Source organism: Erpetoichthys calabaricus, chromosome 16 (assembly GCF_900747795.2).
Source record: "Erpetoichthys calabaricus chromosome 16, fErpCal1.3, whole genome shotgun sequence".
Taxonomy (NCBI): Eukaryota; Metazoa; Chordata; class Cladistia; order Polypteriformes; family Polypteridae; genus Erpetoichthys; species Erpetoichthys calabaricus.
In genome coordinates this window covers 69,098,239-69,120,951 of record NC_041409.2, presented here as the reverse complement: position 1 = coordinate 69,120,951, position 22,713 = coordinate 69,098,239, and the positions used below count along the sequence as shown (strand labels likewise).

Below are 22,713 nucleotides of genomic sequence, written 5' to 3'. Positions count from 1 at the left end.
ATGAAGAAATGGATTCACTGATTCTTGAGGATGGGTTAGCGATATGAAGTAGAAGGGGGTGATGTTCCATTCCCGTGTCTGCCAGAGTAACTTGTTCAGGCCTGTGTCCTGCGCTTTGCACCTGCTCTTCATCCAACAGCTACATTTGGTGATTCAGTGGGCTTAGAAGATAAATGTACAAATGCCAGGGTAAATGAAGGCTCCCAGAATTCATTCTTTATAGGCTTAGAAAGGTGTTTGTTTACTGTTTAAGCTGTTTTTGTTAAGCCATCAGTTTGCTCCCTGTGCTTCAGTGCATCTAAGCACTAACAAAAACTTGATTTTAATCTTGTTTTTTTTTTTTTGCTTAGTTTATTGAGGCAGGACTTTATTGGGAGCCACTCTTTGAATAAATATTTTCTTTATTTTTATGTATCAGAAATACTATATAATACCATTTCATGTAAATTACATCATATATTTTATAAATACTAAGCTACAATAAGAAATTCCTCTAATTTGACATGCATGGAAGTATCTTGTTTTAAGCCCTTGCTTGAGTGCCCCTTCAATTAAAGCTTGACTTTTGACTTGTCTTGCACAGAACATCAAAAGGATCTGAATAAATAAAGAATACAGTTTCTCATCAGCAGTAATAGGAGGTGTTGCATTTCTTTAAAAATCACCATGGCATGTCTGTAATGAAACCCGTTCACTGATATGACCACGCAGAACACCTCCATATTCTTCATGGTCCACCTGAGAAAAGAAAAATAACTACATTAGTAAGACTGGGCATTTTTTAAAATATGACATTCCACCTCACAACATTACACAAGACTGAAATACATTAACACAGAAACTTTTGATGCAGGTTTACTGAAATCTTCCTCAAGGATGTAAGACAAAGGTTAAGCAAGTCTGATATCCAACTTTGTGTTAACAGATTGTTTGTTAGCCCATTGGTTTTCCACCTTAGTTGTTGATGGAAGTGACTGATTTTCGTTAGAGGTAGACAGAGCTCATTTATTCTTCACCAGGCTCAATTCAGAGATGATAAACACAGTAGACATCCTCTCTTTCTCCCCTTCTGTTCTCCTAATTAGCTTTGTTACCATTCCATTTGAAATTACAGATATGCAGAATGCCTAGGTGTGATTAAAATAAATTTGTCATTTTGGTTTTGAAAATATAAGAAAATAATGAATCCAAAAATACCATTGGAATCACCGTGAAATTTTTGTTCTGCTTTAAATTTATATATACAGTAAATTTATAAAATTAGAGTGTTCTACAGGTGGGCAAAAATCAAAAATTAGCCATTTAACATAAAATGGGACTATATATGAAGAGGTTATGATTTAACAAATGCTTTAATCCATGATAATTGCTTTCATCTACAGTAGTCAGTTAATGAGTACCAAGGTGCCTACAAAAAGCACTCTGACTTTTGCTGACGGTTTTCAAAGTTTTTCCTCTGAAAAACACCCATAACTGGGATGATAAGAAAACATTGAAGCTATAACAGGATTTTGGAAGAAACAGGTTGAGAGTCTCCCCAGAACCTCACCAACTCTGACTCATCCCATGGCATTTCCCTGGCATCTGTGCAAATTCCAGCCAACCTCAGTTCCATACATTCCCTTAGCCAGCTTCCCTGCCTGGCCCAGGACGGCTGCCCATTCCGCGGCCAGCCTTAAGTCTAGAGCTCCAGCCAGGACAACATTCCTGAACTTACTGTGCCGTACCCACGGTAACCTGGAACTGATAGGGAGGTGGGAGCAGTGGTGAAGGGTGTAGGCAGAGGAGGAATGGGAATCTCTTTACCATTGGGAGATGATGCGAAAATACTTGACAAACTTATGGAGACCATTAGATTCATCTACTTTAGATCTATGATTTAACTAGTTTCTAACTGACCAAATTATCTTGCCCAGTCAATTTTTTGTTGCAACAACAGCATGTTCACTTCTACTTCATATCTACATAGATGGTGAAAGTAATTTTTAATTCAACAAGATTAAATAACAATTAATTTATTGCATTACAGGTACTCAAAGTACCATGTGTTTTCCTCATCCATACTGTCATTTGATTTGTGTTTAAAAGCTGGAGGTGAGACAAAAAAATAATATAATATAATATTCAAATATTCTTATTACTGATATGTCTTCAGTACTCTCAGGGCAAGTATTTAGAACTTTTTTGTGCTATCTACAGAGATTAAGAAGAAATGTACTTTCTAATTACCTGCATGGCTTCTGCATTCTAATCAATCGTGTTTTGCTTTCAGAATACATTGCTTCTCCATTCCACTAGATGGATGACTGCAAATGTTAGTGATGCTGCAGAGATTCCAAATACAAATTGTGTGAAGTAGCCCATCTCCTCTGCTACCAGAACCCTGGTAGCAACCTCGCCGGAAGCTGCCACTCCTCCACTAAGTTTCAATACAACCATAAGTTTCAGGTTAATATAAACTCAATAAATCTTTTCTGCATCTCTTTCCACAGAACACACATTAAAACCCTTCATCTCTTTTGCAGTTTCTGGAACACCTCCATTGTGCTGAAACTGATTTCCATAATAAAACACTCAGGATCAATCACAATTTAAACAGAAAAAGACATTCTTCTCATATTGTTTATAGAAGGTACAAAGGATCACCAGTTAGCACTGTTCTTTCATGGATCCTGGGATAAGGACTTCACTTCTCACAAGGTCCGTATGTTCTCCCAGTGCCTCTGTGGGTTTCCCACACTAGATACTAAAGATACACATATTAAGTTGATCTATCGTTCGCTTTGTATAAAGATGTGAGCATCAATGTACCTTATGATTAGCGGATGTTCTGTTCAATGTGGGAACCTGCCTGGAACCCAGTTTTTTCAGGCTAGACTATTTGACCTTATTCTAGTATAAGCTGGTCCAGAAAATGTATTGTTGGCCTGTTGACAGAGCCTTCATAAGGGTTGGAAACAGCCTTAATGCTATTGGAATGAAGAAAAGTATCAGGAAGCAAGACCTCATCCTATTTAGAGCTCCCTTCCATCGTAACATTTCAGTTCCTCATACTAGTGAAACTAACTTACAAATTTTACGGACCAATCCTTTCATAATTTTTTTTTCCAGGCTCAACTGATGTTTATTAATAGTGAAAAGCTAACCTAGGTAGTATTTTTTCTCTACATTTCTGTTTAAAATTGAGACTCACCATTAATGATGAGATTTTTTGTAAATACCAGAGACCCAGCATCACATGTGGATGTATATGAACCAATGTGGTCACATCAAGTTCTTCTGGACCACCTGCTTGCCCAATGAATTGAGTAGTAAATATAATAAAATAATATATATGTCACTGCGTTTTATACTACATTTATTACAGTATACACATAGATTTAGTTTGCATTTATACACACATTTCAAAGTGTTTTCGCTCATTCTAGAAATACTACACACATTTAGAATTGTTTTTTTTATGGTGTAAGAGAAGATCCTTTTCAAGACTAAACATCCAGAGCCAAACTGCAAACAAGATGGAGCTGAATGGCCATAACAAAAACTTTCAGATTAGGATGAACTTGTAAGTATGAGGTTATGCATGACATTTATGACATACCCAACTGTTGTGATAATCTCCACGATGACTTACGATAATATCTTACCATATGATCCATAATTTTGGAAACAACCACAGGAGTATGGACAAGAGGGTTTAATGGTTTTGGTGCTTTGCTCACAGAACCAGTAGCTGATTAATTCTGCATTTTGCAGAATTATTTGTAAAGAGACATTGTTCCACAAGCCCCTCATGTATCAGCTTGAAGGAGCCTTATGAACATACAGTTCCACAACTTAAATATTCTGATCCAGTAATTACAGCTTGTCTTCTCTTTAGCATAAACATAGATAGCAAGACTAACTTCCCACTAGTTTGAATTGACCACTTTTGCTTCTGAGAAAACAGGACAGGTGTTCATACTCTGCGTGAGGCTATTTTTTTCAGGTGCCACTATGTACAGTACTATCTAGTCCCAAAGAGAAGTAATGACAAAAAGGAAATTTTTGAGATGCTACAATGTTAATTAGACTAAGTTTTGCAAACAGTATGTGAATAGGGTGACAAAAACATCCTCCACCAAACCCTTATGTTTAATACTTTTCTGTTCCCAAAATGAAACTATTATTCAAAAATTCCATCCCGCTTTTAAACATCTACAGTGTTTCCAAACCAAACCAGCAAAACGTACTGGAAGAGCAAACAACTCAGTCGTAGACTACAGCTTTGTTTAAAGTCTTGTTTATTTTCCCAGTTGAACCAAGGATGCTTATTCCAAAGATATTCAATTTGCCTGTACAGCTGTTTCTATATGTGACGTTAAAAACCACCATTAAAGGTCAGGCTAACTGCTATTGTTCAAAATGTTCATGCGCTTTGTTGTTCATCATTTGTTTTGATGTTTGTGGGTGTGAATTTGCAGCCATTTGGTTACAAATCAATCAATTAAATATTCATGGAGTATGTGGCACCTACAAAATGCACTCCATAACATTAACAACGCGTCATGAAGGGATTTTTTATATAAGACAAAAAGCTCTGCACCATATTTCAGACAACACCTGAGATTCATTGAAAACAAGCACCTCACCAAGCCCATGATAACATATTTCACTATGTTTGATCAGAAAGACATAGCAGCACATGAAACTGTGCAGAAGAGAGCATTCTGGGACTTAAAGGCATGGTCTTCTCTGACAAACTCAGAGAATTAAACCTGTTCATTCTTGAGCAGAAGAGACTGCGTGAGGACCTAATCCAGGTCTTCAAAATTCTCAAAGGCATCGATAAAGTTGATTCTTTCAATTTAATGCCGAATCACATACTGTGCATTTTGGACTAAAGCCAGGAAGCACAAGTTTGTGCAAAGAGTTGTGGGATTCTAGAACAAACTACTGAGACACCAAGGTGATGCAGAAACCTTGGCAACTTTTAAGAAGTACCTGGATGACATATCGGGACAGTTTAGATATTAGCAAAACAAACAAGCTTGATGGACTGAATGGTCTCCAGTTGTTAGTCAGATTTCTTATGTTTTTATGATCAAAGTCACACTAATGTGTCTGGCTGTAATGTACCAAAGAAAAAGAACTGCATAATTTTAAACTTGTTTCTTATACCCACAGCACCAAAAAGAGTCTAATTATTAAAATCTAATCTTGTTAAACCCAATTCCCATTTCTTCTGACGTGTTTCACTTTCAGTCTAAGAATGGCTCTCCTCCTGTTTCATATTATTAGGTTTAAATTCACTTGTATTCTTTCCCTGTTTTCTCACTTTAGCACACACTTGCAGGAGGCTCAGCAGTTGAAGGGTTGCATTGGTGATTTTATTTTTATTTTTCAGTATTTCTAGATGAACACTGATGTATCTTTACTCTATCTCTGTCTTCCAGATTGCTGTATAACTCTTGCTTGAGTAATTGGGTGGAAAGGAACATTAAAAATTAAACACATCTCCAAGGAGGACTTTAATTACGTTTTATGTAACTGTGTTCTCTGTATCTGTGCAATTCTATGTGGAATGCTTATAATAAATGTACAATATCATCCACTGGAATCCAAAAGATAAAATATTTTAAAGAAGACTGCCAATTGGAGAAGAAACCATCAAGTCAGTACTTTTCTCTAAGGATTCTGCCAGCATTTATGTTCAAAATGTTTACAAAATGACTAAAGATTCACAAAACAAGGAGTGGCACAAAGATAGATAGATAGATAGATAGATAGATAGATAGATAGATAGATAGATAGATAGATAGATAGATAGATAGATAGATAGATAGATAGATAGATAGATAGATAGATAGATAGATAGATAGATAGATAGATAGATAGATAGATATTTTATTAATCCCAAGGGGAAATTCACAAAGTTGCAAAGGTGACCATGTTTGGTGCATCTGCATATAGCAGCAGATAAGATGGAGTCAGTGAGGCTTTCTTCGAACCCCAGGTTAGAAAGGACTCCCAAAATGTCGCTCTGTAAAAGAGAAGTTAACTGTACAATACAGCACCATATGTAAGTTAACAGCACTAAGTCAAATTAACAACTGCTCTCTTTTGTTTGAGTAATTGCCTCTGACTGCAAATGTGGAATGTAAATGAATGTATGTATTTTTGGAATTCACTTGTAATTGAATGAATAATGAGTGTATATTCTACAATGTTTTGCATCCTGTTAATTCAACAGTTATTGATAATCCAATAATGTTCTCTTGGAGTTTAATAATAGAAATATGCAAAGAATTAGGATTTGTAAAACAATTCAGAGTTCATTTCTGTCATAATTATTATGTGAAATCATTCCAAGCATGAATGATTATACTGAAGTGGTAATTACAGTATTATTTTAAAAAGTAATAATGCTTCTACATGCTTTTAAGAGATGTAAAAGAATTTGTTTCATTTAGATACCTGTTAAAATATCTGACGTGCTACACTTCTGATAAGGAACGTGTTCCAGGAGGAGCTGGCAAATGTAACTTTTCTTTAAATGAATACAGAGCAGCTGATTGAAAGCAGCCCTCTGGGTCACCATCTGTTGTTGGATTGATCATAATATTTCTATACAGTTAATAAATTATTATCAAAAATAACAAAATAAAAAGTAAAGTAAAAAGTCACTCTAATTAGATTTAGCAGGACTGAAAATAAAAGGACAGAAGTGCTTGACTTTTTCCTTCATCTTCTTCAATCTCAATATTTTAAAATCATTTGCCTCACTCTCAGTATTCATATTACTTATTGGAATTATCTATGTTCTAATTTCTAGCCATTGAATTATGGTTTATTATAATGTTTTCGCTTTTATTTTTATACCAGCTACAGTTTAAATAAAACTTGAAAGGGTCTAAGGTGCTATTTTAATGACTGAAATATGTCTAAGTATCCGCATAAACCTTCTTAAATAAAAGAATCAGTGAAGTCAAAACACAATAATAAAACATCTTCTCCCTGCCCTAGGGGTCCTCTATTCTTGCTCACCACCAGCTCTGCTTGGGTTCTGGTTGACGGCTTCAGTAACCCTGGGGGCTAGTCGCCCTCTCCCACTGATCAGGCACTGTTTACCCTCCTAATTGCTGGGGAGGAGCCGACTGATGGACAGGACTGACAGTGGCGCAAGAAAGCCCAGCCGGGCGCTCTCGCCATGGCACCACGAGGGAGCAGTTCACATACGGATGCTGTCTCCTTAACGTGGCTCCAGCATCCATTTGGCACAGTACAGCTTTGGCTGGTGTAAAGTTCACAAGTGGAAGAGGGAAAAAAAAAGAAATTAAAGAATAGAGAGGAATTGGCAGTGTCACATCTGACAGGGGCTACCTTTGAAATCCTGAGGCAGGGGGCTGGGGACATTGCCAAGCTGTCTATCAGCCCCACGAAGCTCCTGGATGGGACACAAACATGCTCGGCAAACCAGTGCTCCTCGCCATGCAGGCGTCAGGTATCAAGTGAAGTTCAAATAAAACTTTCAAAACAGAACCCATAATAACACTCTCTTGGTGTGGCTTACTTTGAGGTTGCCATTGTAAGGAAAATCTTGAGGCAGGGAATTTGCAATGCTGTTGTCACCAGACATGGTTTAGCAGCCTCTGTTAATGATCACTAATTAATGAGATTTCACCTTCTACTAAGGATGCAGACAGAGCCGCATGTCGATTTAAGGGCAGGGAAAGAGAGATTTGCAGAAGGGCTGTGTTTGGCTGTTTATTTTGCGATTAAGAGCGCAGGAAGCATTTGCTTGTTTTGTTAATGCAGGATAACTTGGGAAATAAAGCCTGTTGACAGATATGTGTTATTTTAAACAGCTTCTGCATATTTATCTGGATAAGTTTGCCTTTTTACTATTAGCATAGCTACTGGTGCAAACATTAAGCACATAGAGTACAGTAAATGAAAACTCCCAAACAGTTCTGCTGAGACTGGGATCAGTAAGATTTCTGGGGAAAACAAACATGTTTGTAAACCCTTCTTGGAAGATATCCCAGATATGCCAGCTAAATCAATATGATATACTGTATCCAGCTAAATCAATATGATATACTGTATATAAGTATATTTGTGAGCAATATGGAGAGATGTACACACTTCCAAGTTTATATAAAATAACATGACATGGATGAGTGAACATGTATAAAAAGAGGGGGGATGTTAATTCCACACTGACAAGATATAGTAAACTTCCAATTTTGACTGTGGAGTGACACACAAGATGAAGGCTCCGTAGCTAAAATGCAGCTTTTCTAACATTTTGTTTTAATATTAAGTATGCAATTCACTATCACCAACCCAACCCAAAAAACACCACACACACACTCTGTATATACAGTACATAGAAAGACTAAATGAAAGACACAGAGGAAAGAGTTGTAGCAAACTCCAATAGAATAACTTTTTATACTTCTGGAGGTCACGGACCTGGGAGATAAATGACTCTGCCCACCAAACAACCCACAGATCCATCCCTATTTAAAAGGTCCTTACTCATTTCACCTACATCCTACGAGCAGATGTCAAGCACTACTTCACTTGACATATTAGAAATTGTAATAGTCATTGCCACCAAGTATGCTTATGTACCAGCTCAGATCTGTAACATATTTGTTATTACTGTTATGTTTATAATATAATATAATATAATATAATATCCCCTTAATCCAGTAGAGGGTCATGGGTGAAGTACAGGCTATCCAAGCAGGCAGCATTGGGTGCCAAGCTGGAACCAAACACGGATAGGGTGCCAGTCCATCATAGAGCACATCTACACTGAGCCAATTTAGAATCACTAATCAACCTAACAGGCAAGTCTTTGGGAAATGGGAGGAAAACCAGAGTACCCAAAGAAAAAACTACACCAGCACAAGTGGAACATGAAAACTCCATACAGACGGCAAGCAGATGCAGGATTTGGACACAGAACACCAGTTCTTTGAAGCAGTACTTTTTTGTATTTTTACATCACACAATTTCATACAGTTCCACAAATGCCTGCATAGCTCCTGATTGATCCAAAATGTACCTGTTGGTAATAGTTAAATCCACACAATAAGGAAAGTTCTGTACTTACATTGACTGTGATCTGCATTTTAGAGTTTTATTTTTTTTTTTCATATACAAACCTTCATTATAATTAAAAAGCACTACACAATTAACTACAATCCATCACAAGTTAAACATTTACTTCTAGTTATTGATACACTCAGTCATCAAACATATGGGTCCCAATCTGGTCTTAATTCCTCAAATAAATAAAAATAGGAAGGGAGTTGAATGATGTCATTCATTAAGTTTAAAGCATTCTTGTTAAGAATAGTGTTGAGAAATAAATTTCAATAATGTCAGCCAAATAAGTAAATATAAATGTAAAACTCGCAAAACGTGTGATCTCACTGTGACACAGAGTGCAGTGTGGGATTCCTCCAAATGAACAAAATAACACAACAACCTAGCAGTGTAACAAAAGTCCTCACTTTAGTCTCTGTGTCTTCCAGGGCTATAAGAGGATGAGAATCGACAACACCCTAAAAGTCTTCAATAAGAAGGTGCAAATAAAACATAAGCCAAGAGGAATAGGGGACAGGCACTCGATTACATCTCTCTCAGGAAGACTCTAGGCTGGCCGTTCTAATATGAAAATAAAATAATTGCCTGTGGGCTATTTTGTTTTCTTTTTCATAAAGTTTGGGACAAAGACACATTTTCTTTAATACATCCCCCTCCTGCACAGTTTAAAATTACAAATCAAACCATTCAGACGTGATTAAAGTGGACTTTCATTTAAGGGTGTTTGCATACATTTTGATCACAACATGTAGAAACGACAAAACATTTTATACGTGGTCCCCCCATTTTAGAACTTTATGCAAAATCTTATAGTCATCCTGCTTTCTTTAAACGATTCTAATATAATCTAACCCTGCTTCAAGTATAAATGCAGAGACAACTTCATAATCAAGGTCCATTTTGAATTTACTCCCTGCAGTAAAAGTATTATAGCTATTTGCATTGTGATTTACTTAAATCCTGCCTCCATCCATTTTCACAATCCACATTTTCAAATAGATGGATGCAGAGGGCAACTCTTGGGCTGAGTGGAGCACAATGACAAAAGAAAACCTTAAATTAGGAACTAATCAATCAAAGTGCTCACTTGCTCGCTCAATCATATCAGGACAATTTAGGGTCACAAAGAATCCTAACAAGGCCATCTTTGTTATTATGAAAGCAAAGTGGAATATTGGGGAAAAAACTGATGTGGTCATAGAGAGAATATGTAAAATCCCCTAATACTGAGAACTAGAGCTGTCAGAATCCAAAGCTTCCAAACCAATGTTCTGAACAATCGCAGACCATTTTACTTGAAGGTAATTCGGTGTCATGGGGCGTTGATGCCCTGGGCACAATGCTGAACACAGAGCTAAACAAGGTTGCCAGTCCATCACAGAGTCCAGTCAAACACCAGCCCTCATACTCATATAGTGTCATTTTGGATTCATCAAGCAATCACCTAAACAGAATGCCTTTGGGGATGCCTAAGGAAAACTGGAGTACCCAGAGGAACATCCACGCATTCGCAGGAGAACATGGAAACTCAGCACAGAAATCAACCGGGGGAGGATTCTAAGCCAGGGTGCTGAATCAAAGAAACGGAAACGCTAGTCTTCCAACATAATCAATCATGAATAATTATCATTAATACATTGTCCTGTATTGATCAAAAACTACATGAAGAAAGAACATTATTGTAGATTAACGCAACCAAAATTAAAGTGAATTGACCAGGATTCATCACTCCATCGATCCATCTTCTAATAATCAATATAAGTGTAAAAACTTAAAGCTCAACAAATGAAAATGAAAATAAAGTATGGTGAAATTTTAATTAAAATCGCAAGCTAGTAGGTTGAACTTACATTTTTTTCAGCTGATTCAGTTCTAAAGCATTGAGGTTGAATGTGGAGAAGAATGTCATTCCTGCAGACTTTTTGCTCAAATCAGACAGCACACCTTTAGGTTGACATTGTATGAATTTCCAAAACTCCCTCTCACCAACGTCCAGTTCTTCCCATGAAATGTATTATGACTCTACCTTATAAATGTAAGGAGCATTTTTGCCACTTGAAGTGCCCTAAATATTAAGATTCCTAAACCCACCAGAGGTTTGTCCATTTCACATTGTCCATTTCAAAAACCCTGCAGAGTATGTGATCAGACTGAAACCACCAGCAATGAAAACAGAATGCCTTCTTGTGTGATTTCATACAAGCCTGAAAGCTGCCAGGCAGACGCTCCTGCTACTCCAAACAACATTCATTTGCCAGCATATGTTGCTTTATCTGTGGAACTCTCTGCCTTTCTAGTTTGTGTTTTAGAGCTTCTACAATTGTGTCATCCATCCATTGTCTAAAACAGCTTGATCTAAATCTCAGCTTCAATTAATAATTGCCATATATTTTGTTTATGCCTTGTTCATTTTTCTCATCTGTACTTATATAAAATTATGTTATTACTGAAAATATCTGTAAAGCAGTATTTATGAGATCAACTCTGCAGTAAGACTTCTTCCAGTTACTAAACATGGCTGAACATTTTACTGTCCTGTTACAATTTGTTGTTCACAGGCAACTGAGCCCTACTGGACAGTGTAACAGTCCATCGCAGGGCACACTCTCACATGCTGGACCAATTTAGAGTCACCAGTTAAACAGAATAGCATGTGTGTGAGAAAGCTGAGGAAAAGTGAAGTATGCAGAGAAAGACCAAACACCTGGAGCCAGCAGCACTAACCACTGTGCCTTAGTGACAAGATACTGACGCATGCCAGTTTAAACATGCTGCCTCAGCCTCATGGAACACCAGCCATATGAAGGTTAATAATATTACACTTTTGTGAGCAGTCTATACCGGAATGTGGTCTTCTAAAACTTAGTGTTTTAGGAGTTCATAGGTAATTAGCATTTTATAGAAACTGTCAATAGTAAAGGGGGATCACATTATTGGTTTACATACTGTATGTTGGTCATCTAATTGCCTGAGCCTGACCCTTTTGAAGATGAGTTTCCTTCAAGATAGAAAATGAAAGATAAAGTTGATATTGGAAGCTACCTCTAGTTTATATTCTTTACAGCATTTCATTCTTTTTTGAGGTTTTGTTTAATCTTAAAACAATTTTACGTTTTAAAACAATTCACTATTCATGCTCCTGAATAACGATGATACGTTAACTAAAACTTGGTGGAATGATATAGCATCTAATCAGAAGCATGAAGATGCAATAAAATAGAAACTAAAGGTACGTATCAAATACATTCTAAAGTAAAAATGAATTTGGTGCAGGTGTCAGCTCCAGGGCCATGACCACTGTCTGTGAGGAGTGTTGTATGTTCTCCCCATGCTTAAATTGTTGTTCTCCGGGATCTTCCATTTTGACCCACATTCTGAAATGTACACGTTAAGTCAATAAGTAAATCATTCCCAGTGGTGGTACGTGTGTGAGTGCGCCCAGAAATAGGGGGGTAGGCCTGGTCCTCTTGTACCCCCTGATTCTGCATTCCCCACTACCTAATAAAACAAGCATACTCAAGTAATGGATGGATTGATAAACTATGGAAATGTATTGTAATGCCATTTCTGTCTGTACAGGTATATGTAAACTCATGTATATATAGTGTCATCTCCACAATTTGTCTGTAGATATACTCAGAAGCCTCCCAATTCTTTTAATGTGACAGCTGCTACTGTACAGTTTTGCACAGGATGAGGTAAGGATTAGATTGTATTACTACTACTATACCATGTAGTTTTAGTAAAAGATTTCAAACAGACATATTCTGAAAGCTGTTTTTATAAATTATACTATATGAAAATGAGGTGTCAGTTTCCTGGTTTTAAAAATAATTGCTGCAGGTCAAAGAGACAAACCCCAGACATTTTTTCCAGCCTACTCACTAAGCACATTGCACTCCGATGGAATTCAACAGTGGAGAACCTGCAAATGATTCATTGAAACTGAGGCTAGCAATTGCTGAAACCGTGAATTAAAATATTAGTTCAAGTGCCATATACAGTAGAAGTGATTAGCGCGCATAATTACAACCAATAAGGCTTCATTAGCAATTAAAATACCCCACTTGGAGGGATGCTGTCGCCGCGTTATTGTTAGTCATTACACCAGTCAGACAGATGCTATTTTCACTGAAAGGTAGGTCAAATCCAAAAATATTGCATTCGATTTTAAATTAGGCTAGAACATAAAAAAAATGTCAGAAAAGTGGACCTCGAGGAAAGCAACATGATGACGGTCACTGCGTTTTTTTAGGCAGTGAGGAGGCTAACTTAACATGAAGCACAAGTGGACCAGGCTGATGTTCTGCAGTATATAAAAAAGATCTCGGGAGATAACAGACAGGAGATCAAGTGGGACACATCTGAAAATTTTGGATTTCCAAATGTACTTCCTTCGGGAACTCTCTTTAAACCACTCATATTTTAAGTTAATTCTGCAGTACTTTGAGTATATTTAAAAAGTTCATCTTTGAGGGAAAAAAGCAAAATTTGTGCACAGAAACATAATGCAAAGGTTGCGAAGCTATGTGGTTTACCTGTTCAAACAAGAATAAAAGAGGCTAAGACGACCTTCAGATCCGTTATTCCATCAGTTAAAGGACTCGTTACATATTGTATGCAGTAATCGTATACTGTACTTATTCAATAAGAGTCCTTGCCAAGTTACAATATTTCTGCACAGAGAACACAAATTGCAACCGTATCAAAGTAAACTGGAATTGTAGACGTCATTCGGCTTCAACGTTTAATTCATATCATACAAGTAAATTTAATTCAAGTCATACAAGTAAAAGCATAAGCATTTTTTTCTTTGGATGTAAAGACGTTTTGTTAATTACACGCATTTTAAAATTTTTAAAGTTAGAGTCGTTTTCTAGTTAGTCGATTAATCTTATCCCTGGAAGAGGGGATCGTTTTTGTACTGGAGGCACCATACGGCCTTCTTGAAAGCTGCCCAAAGACGGAATCAGCTTGATGTTTCTTCGGCAAATTTCTGTTATTCATCGACGACAAACGGAGATAAATTAAAGAACAGTTTGACTTCTTTACTACTGCGGATTACAATTTGAATTCATGGTACGTATTTCTCTTTAATAATAAAAGACGTTTCTTTTGTTATTCTTTTGTTTAAATTATTGAGGAAAAAATATTTTCACGTTTCAGACCCGGACTTAACTTCAGCAACCGTTTTATGAAACATTTTAAAGCTTCCACAACCCGGGCTTCAAGAGTTTCATTTCAAAACTTGTTTGAATTTTCCTGACTTGGGGCACTTCCACTGACTATGTTAAACCACAAAATGCATGTTTTTTTTTTTTTTTCTCTACAGCCTTTAGAAATTTGCTAGTTTTGTATAAGTGTGGAAACCTTTTAATGCGCACTACTGCTGTGGCCTTACTTTTGACAGGCTATACAGACAGGCGGGGAAATAAAGACCTAATAATAAAGTCGTGGTCCTTTCGTTTCAATCGAATTACTACTGCTCTGTCACTTCATATATTATGTTTTTTATATAGCCATGTTTTATGCTACATAAAATAGATTTCATATTAAAAGCAAAATAACAAAGTTAGGTTCCAGCTTGTTTGTGCTCTTGCAAGTTGGGACACGCAAGCTTCACAGAGGGGCTTGGCGGTTGAGAAGCGTTCAAACTTTTGCCCAATAAGTTGTAATGTGACCCGTTGCCAGGGGTCTGAAGTTATGTCGTGTTTGGCTTATTGTGGATGGAATCGGGATGGTGGGGGGGTGGACTGGAGATTGTGTTTGAAATGTTTGTCTATTAATCCAAAATGTTCTCACTGCTGCCAGTTGTACTTCTTTTCATTAATTGTGACAGTTACCACAATGATGATGTTTTATTCTGGATGGGGATGGGGCCATCGCGCGCTAACTAACTTTTCAACGAGATGGGAGGTGGCTGTTGATTTGAATAGTATAAGTGATAACAACTGATTTTTTTAGTTATGCCTCCTTCATTTCATGTGTGTAATGTAAAGAAACGATACCAGCGCGCAGCGAATCCGAAACTCTCTAAACTTTGCATTCAGTGCAGAATATTCTTCTCATCTAATTACGGCCCCACAAAGCAGAATTTGGCATCTGTGGGTTCATTTCATTGCATATTTTTTTCAATGTATTGATATGATGACAAAGTATTTGGGATGATAACGCCAAGCACAAATGTTTGGACATCTTTTTAAGGGCAGACGTGGTCGTTAAACATTTAAACAGCTATCATTGTCATTGGCGCTTTCAAATTGGCTAAGAATGGGTCATGCCAAGTATTTAAGTCGTGTTGCTTGGATGCCCCATAGAATGTACATCATTTAGTATAAACGAGTGCCCCGTTTTAATTGAACTACCTTACTTCATCTGAATTGACTCCACGTTGCAAATAACGTACTGACTTTCGGTCTGCGCAAGCGTCAGATTATGACCACGTGCACAAATTCTAATAAAAATTCGTGAACAGAAACCTGTGCCTGATTTGATATGACGCCAAAAGGTAAATATACTTAGAACTACAAAGTTTTGCGATCTTGTAGACTTCATAAACACCGAAATTCGATAATATTGTTTTAGTAAAATGTCGAAATAATATAATTTTAGTGACACAAATTTTAAAATAAAAACAAATATACCGATGGGTCTATTTTTGGACTAAAAGGCGAACATTCGTTTATTTTATTTTACTTTATTTTTTTTTCTACGTAGCATCCTTTTTTAGATGTTGTATTGGTTATTTCTGACAGCACAGTTATTTTCTATCCTGAAATAAGCTTTTAAAAAGGGTTTGCAGTTCTTTGTCAAATATTATATACAGGGGAAAGGGTAGTTTACATTTTTTTGCCTTTCCCCATTTTGATTTTCAGAATTAAGTCTAATAATGTTCTTGTTCTGTGAGTGTCTCCTAATTGATAAAGGTTTTGATGTCTGGTCCTTTGAAGCTCTGTTTGCTTTAGAGCTCTTGTGATGTTTACTCGATTATATTGACCTTCTTTGTAAGTCGCTTTGGATGAAAACGACTGCTCAAGGAATAAACCTAAATGTAATTTTCAGATATTTGCTTTGTTTTGTGGTTTATTCTAGGGGATATTTATTGCGCCTTTGCAGTCTACAAATGCGCAATACTGTTATTTTAATTGTAGGTATTTCAATAAGAGTTTGAGGATGATGGGATTAAAGTGGAAAACATCCAATGGAGCATCTTTAACCAAATTAGTTCATATTCACAGAGAGAAAAAGAACATTATTGAAGATACAAATCGCCTTCCGGTGCCAGTTAACCCTTAACAGACCTCTACCCCTATCACGCACCCCAAGGGTCCAGTTTGCGGAGGCAGCAGTAAGTTTCTTTAATTTAGTTGGAATTTTCAACGTCTTTTAACTACGATGATCTAAAACCGTTAATGAATTAATTCGAATAGCGCTCGCAATATTTTTTTTAAAAAAGTAAATGAGAAATGTGTGTATTTCAGATATTAAATCACGTGAAATGACGTAAAAAAGAAAAACATTGTACTATGTTAGGGAAAAATACCAGGCACAGTTTGAGAGAACTTGAAAACCTTTTTGTTCTTACATGTGGAATAATATGTTTAGTGTGTCCCGTGAAGAAAACACTCCGAGATACACATTTGATGCGTTAACTCAATCTGACTAGACAAGCCATGGGTATCAATGAATTAACAAGACGCTTTCTTAAGTTAATTTTGAAGTGAATATGACATCACAAATACTATGCAACCCGACATCTATAGCGCCTTACTACTGTACGATATTAAACAAAAATTGTAACCCGATCTTGATGGCATAGCCGCTTTGTTTCGGTATTAGAGTTTACCATTGTCGTTTTCAATCAGTGTTCACTATTAAGCAAAGTGCAGATCACAATCTATTTTAAGATATTTACTTTCACACTACATAAGGTGTCTTAGTTTAGGACCTATAAATAAAGAATAACGAAAGTGAACTGTTCGGGGAGTCGAATGGAGTGCAAAGCTGGCAGCTACGTCACCTGGCACAGCGCGCGGCTCCTGATCACCTGGAGTGTCGTTTGAACGCTCTTAACTAAAGCATTTCGACTTACAAATGTGGAGTACGCAGATCAGAGTGTGCTGGACAACAGTTACCATCGATGACTTGCAACGATCACTTAACAAGCTAATTTCTATTTCTTCAATTAATCCACCAAACCAGCCCATCTATAACGACCCCCCCCCCCCCCCAGGCCACCCCCATGCGCACACACACAAACACACACACATACTGGCGAATAGATCTTTGTAATAAAAGGGTCAGTCTGTGCATAGGAAAAAATAGATGCCACAGAAAGATACGTGTGGAAAAGACTGCTTCTTGTTACCTCAAATTAGTTTACTCTTAATTATACAAAGTCGTCCGTACAGTTAAGGACGAGTGCCCTTTAGGCTAGTGTGTAGGAACGAGAATCCTGCGAAGAGCTCAAATAAAGGTATTTTACGGTGCTTCTTGAATTTTCCTGCTATGATGAAAGATTAAAATTCATTTACGTTCCTCTGTACGGCAATCAGAAGACTAATCATAATGTGCGAACCTACTGAAACGGGGAATTTTTTTTTATATAATCCCAGTGTCCCCGAGAAACGTAAATGATCTCCTGATCTATCATAATTGCAAGAATTCATGACTATTAATGCAAGGACATGATTTGACAAAACGTCTGCTATGAGAAGCTCCAAATTTATCGTTTCGACTATACCCCGTTCATGGCTGGCACAAACGTCAAGGTAGGGATTAATGAGAATGAAATGAAAAGTCATTTTGTAATCTTTATGAACTATTGGCTCAATTCGTTTTTTTTTATCAAACATACTTGCCATAGTGTAGAATTAAACCTTGCATTGAGATGTGTGTGTTTGTGTAATGTATTTTATAAGGTGCACCAAGCAAACATTAGCAATAAATAAATAAATATTTGTCACAGTCCAAATTTACGAGCAGCGGAGGTCATTTGTATGCAATTCCACATTTCACATTTTTATTGATTCCTTATATTATAACATGCTATTCATGCTCCTTCACGAACACAATAAACACGAGAATAAACAGTAGCATAATGTGCATACACATAATTAAACTGGAGAAATACAAACCTGACAAACTTGTATGACTGTAATCTCCACTGATTTTTAAGCTAGTATCGTACAAATAATATTAGTGCTATAACAAAAAGGAAGAAACTATCCAGGTTTATTTCAACAATCTTCACTGAAATAAGTTGTAAATTTATATTGAAACTGATATTAGTAACAGTGTTATAATATATGTAAACATCAGTTGAGTCATTACTGATTAACAAGAAAATTATAACATAAAGAAGACAGCTTTTAGACAGTAACACATCATAAGAGGATGTCCACCTTCTTGCTGACATATATGCTACTGGAATCTATCTATCTATCTATCTATCTATCTATCTATCTATCTATCTATCTATCTATCTATCTATCTATCAATTGAAGACAATCATATTTTTAAAGCGAATTACTGATTAATTTTTCACAATTATTTATTGTAACGCCTTTCTTACGATTAAGAATAATTGAAAAGTCCTAAAAATGATGAGTACGCAAATGTATGTTAAACAAACGTATGACATAAACGTTAAGGCATTTTGATTTTCAGTAGTTCAATACCATTTTTGGAATGAATTCGCCTGGTCCGAATCAGTTTAAAAGCAACTTAAATAATCTTGCCTGTTAAACAGTAAAAATATTAACAAAATATAAGAATTTATATTATTACCTAACAAACTAATTAATATGATTAAGACTGAAGAGATACTACACAACAAATAATTTTCCCTCTGAATTCAAACCAGTTCGTTAGTGTTTGTGGCAACTTCATAATCATTTCCACGCACAACTTTAACTTAGTTCCCTATTTTGTCTAATATATCATGGCGTTACAAAGTTAAGAAATCAATACGCATGAATCTATTTAGGTTTATAAAATTTAAAATAATTAATTTCACAATTAACCAATATTTAACATTATCACTCTCTCTTTGTTAAAGCATTATTAAGTTTATCACTTCTAATTACAGTGACGAGAAAAAATGAAGAAAAACAGACGATAGCAAGCGAAATACATGAAACCTAGTATGGTTATTATTATCACACGATCTGAAAAAAATACCAATATCACAAGAGACTTTCGATTAACCCCGAACAACGGCCTATAAGCGATAATAAAATTGTGGATTGATTACTGAGATCCAAGTCGTGCACTTTACTTTGAATGGTGCATCGGGATGTAACGTTATACTCCCACAGCTATTAACCCCTAAATTCTCGCTTCAGGAACTATAATGTTGAAACACTTCTTCAATTAACTTTGTATCAGCGGGGCTGCCGTTGCTACACAAGGACATTTAGAGTTTAAAGTACGATAGATAGATAGATAGATAGATAGATAGATAGATAGATAGATAGATAGATAGATAGATAGATAGATAGATAGATAGATAGATAGATAGATAGATAGATAGATAGATAGATTTATTCCACACTTCGCAATAATCACCGTTAAAATACATTTTACTTTGCGTATATGTTATTAATTTAACTTTATTTTTGCGTAATTTTTTAACTTTTTCAAACTGATGTGGCAGCTATTTAAGACAATGTGAGAAGATATTAACGGCGAATGAATATATGACGTTTATATGTTTAGCCTTATTTTTTGCATTTTCATTTACATGTTTAAATTTGTTAAGTTGTGTTTAATTTTCTGCATTATAGGTAGTAACATTTTTGACTAACAAAAAGCAATACATTTCCGTCTATTTCTACAGATGAGGGTACCATTGCCTTATGTATGGAATCTTTTGAAAACAGCGCAGCAAACAAACTTGCGAGGCTGTGAAATGAGCACCATATAACAATTAGCTTGTTCTCTAATCCCTAACAAAACGCGACCCGTACTGAACACTGAGTGAGCAGCTGAGAGCTTGGGGCTGCGACTGGGGGGTTTAGTGTGAAAGGGTTACAAAGAAAGAAAGAAAGAAAGAAAGAAAGAAAGAAAGAAAGAAAGAAAGAAACGTTTGAAGTATAATTTCCTATAAAGCTATATATAATATCAAATATGACCACTATTGCTGAAACTAGTGCAATTACTCGCTGCTAACATAATATATCAGCCATTCAATAATGATTGTGCTCTGCATCGACCGAAAATCATATTCAGTGCCTTTATTTTCCATTAAGCAAGAGAGCAAAGTAAAATGATGATTGCATGTACATGCATTTACGCGCAATACGTGTTTATATACCATACCGGGGTCCGCGCTTTCCTCTCTTCTTTATTTCATCATCTTAGAAAGTTTTCAGAAAGTTAAAAAACGACCTGATAACCCAGAAGTTTCCGATTGTTTTGAATGAAAAGATGTAATGGAACAAGAAATCAATAAGCAAAATTCGAAGAAGTATTTAAACGAAGACCAGATACTGTTTATTTTCTCGTTATCCTGATGTTCACGTCAGTCATCAGCGTGTACAATGGTTTCTGTCTTCTTTCTTCCAAAATGGCACTCCGTGATAGACCGTACATGTGTGTCAAGGAGAAGCAATCTTTTGAGCAATTCTCACAGTTTCGATGTATCTGTGGTGAGTGTCAGGCTTCGAGCTTAAAATTTAAATCTACATTCAAATCTCTGTGGGTGTGGGTGTGTGTATGGTGGGATTTATCAAAGCTTCTTAGGAGAGTATATTTACCAAACCGTGAAAAACTCGTGACAGTTTTGCTGCACAATACATTCGTTGCAGAACAAGAAGAACGAGTTTGGAGAAATACCCATTACTATACGCTATATATATATATATATATATATATATATATATATATACATACTGTATAAGCGTCTCTATATCTGCATATCCGTTACAAGTACGTCAATCACCCTGGAGATAGACGAAATCTCCTTCTTTTGCTTTTTTTGCTTACTTTCAATTCCCAAAACAGTATCGAGTGCACACTGAAATTTTCACATTACTTAATAATTAAATATTATTTATTACTCTAGAATTACTTTTCTAAATTATATTTTTATTTAAGAAATGTTTATATTTGCAACTGCAACGATGTATATTTCCGTGACTGTATATATTTGAATATTCTCCAAAGGCAAACATTAACATTTGTATTAAAACGTTTTCGGTTTATGCACACAACAGAAATCACGTCATAAATAAAAGAGTAATAAAAAGTTAGGCTAATTAATGGTCACAATACCGATTCTCTTTAAAGATTTACTCTTCAATAGAGAATAAAAAGAATTAAAGTGGTGTACTCAGTCGTTCTAAATGAATGACATAAACTGTTATTTCATGCCACAATTAATCTGTATTTCCGTTTTTAGTTAAAATGGCGTTTTGCTTTTTCACTCATCAGTACAGTAGGCATCAGACTTACATCTTCCGCAACTCACCCACAAAATAAGATTTAGTCTTCATAACTTCTTTTAAAATCTCGAAGCCCCTCTCTAGTGCTGCATTTTCTCTCCTTTCAGAATTGGTATGGTTTGTCTATGCTTTAAAAGAAAGAGCCGGACGAATTCACTGCTGGAAATCAAATGGTTAGTAGGTGCGGGTATCCGAGGTGCAGTAGTGCTATCCGGCTTCAACACAACGTGATTAAATTGTCTTAATTCCTGCCCAGTAGCAAAGCTCGTATCTTTCTAAGCCTGGGATCAGAAAAATGCCATTGATTGCGGAGACACACACACATGTAACTATGCTAACATAATCGGGTGTAAAACCTGCACATGCACTGTTGTGGGTGCCTGAATAATTGTGACTGTTTGTGTATATATATATATATATATATATATATATATATATATATATATATATATATATATATATATATATATAGTTGTTTGGTTCTGTAGGTGAGCATAAACATATAAAACACATCAAACCTTTATAAACAGTTACACAGTACAAAAGTACACGTTTATACATTGCAATTACATAGCCATTTAAACAGTAACACGACAGACACAGGTGCAGTATTTGTGTTAAGTTTAATACTGGCTAATTCACGTTTTATTTTATTTTAGTACATTTTATTTCTGTAACAGCATGTAACCAGATACACAGCCGTGTTAAACTTCTTTGGCGGAGTTTCTGTCTGTCTCTCTGCTTTTCCGTTTGTTTGACTGCTTGGCTAACTTGTACCTGTTCAGATCGCGGACTTCAACAGCACCTCCCGTCTAGTCTACTCTGTCACATCCACCCATTCATTTCATAAAAACTAATTCAGGATGAAATGGTATCGCTGCCGTTTTTTTTTTTTTAAATCTCTTTTAGCTTCTTGATTTCCAAACGGCAAATTAACGCTGCTTTACGTCTTTCTCTCACCCCAATTATTAAGATCTCGCGCTAAACAAGAAATCCACGTTAAAGCTATAATTTTCCTCAACACTCCTGGATACAGTGACATCTCGTACAAACACAGGTATCTGTACAAAGTGAAAGACGCCTTTGCTATGCTGAACATTATTCGTAATGCTTCATTAAAAGATCATCATGATGCACCACCATTTGATGTGTGTTTTTTTTGGAA

At 36.1% G+C, this 22,713-nt stretch overlaps 1 long non-coding RNA gene across 1 annotated transcript; it reads right to left on the bottom strand.

Moving 5' to 3' along the window:
* Window positions 1-383: 383 nt before the first annotated feature.
* On the bottom strand, window positions 384-21,856 carry LOC127526025 (uncharacterized). Its single transcript, XR_007933653.1, has 2 exons — window positions 21,575-21,856; window positions 384-738 (listed from the first exon to the last, which is right to left on the bottom strand). It is a non-coding gene; the product is annotated as an uncharacterized LOC127526025 (long non-coding RNA).
* Window positions 21,857-22,713: the final 857 nt, after the last annotated feature.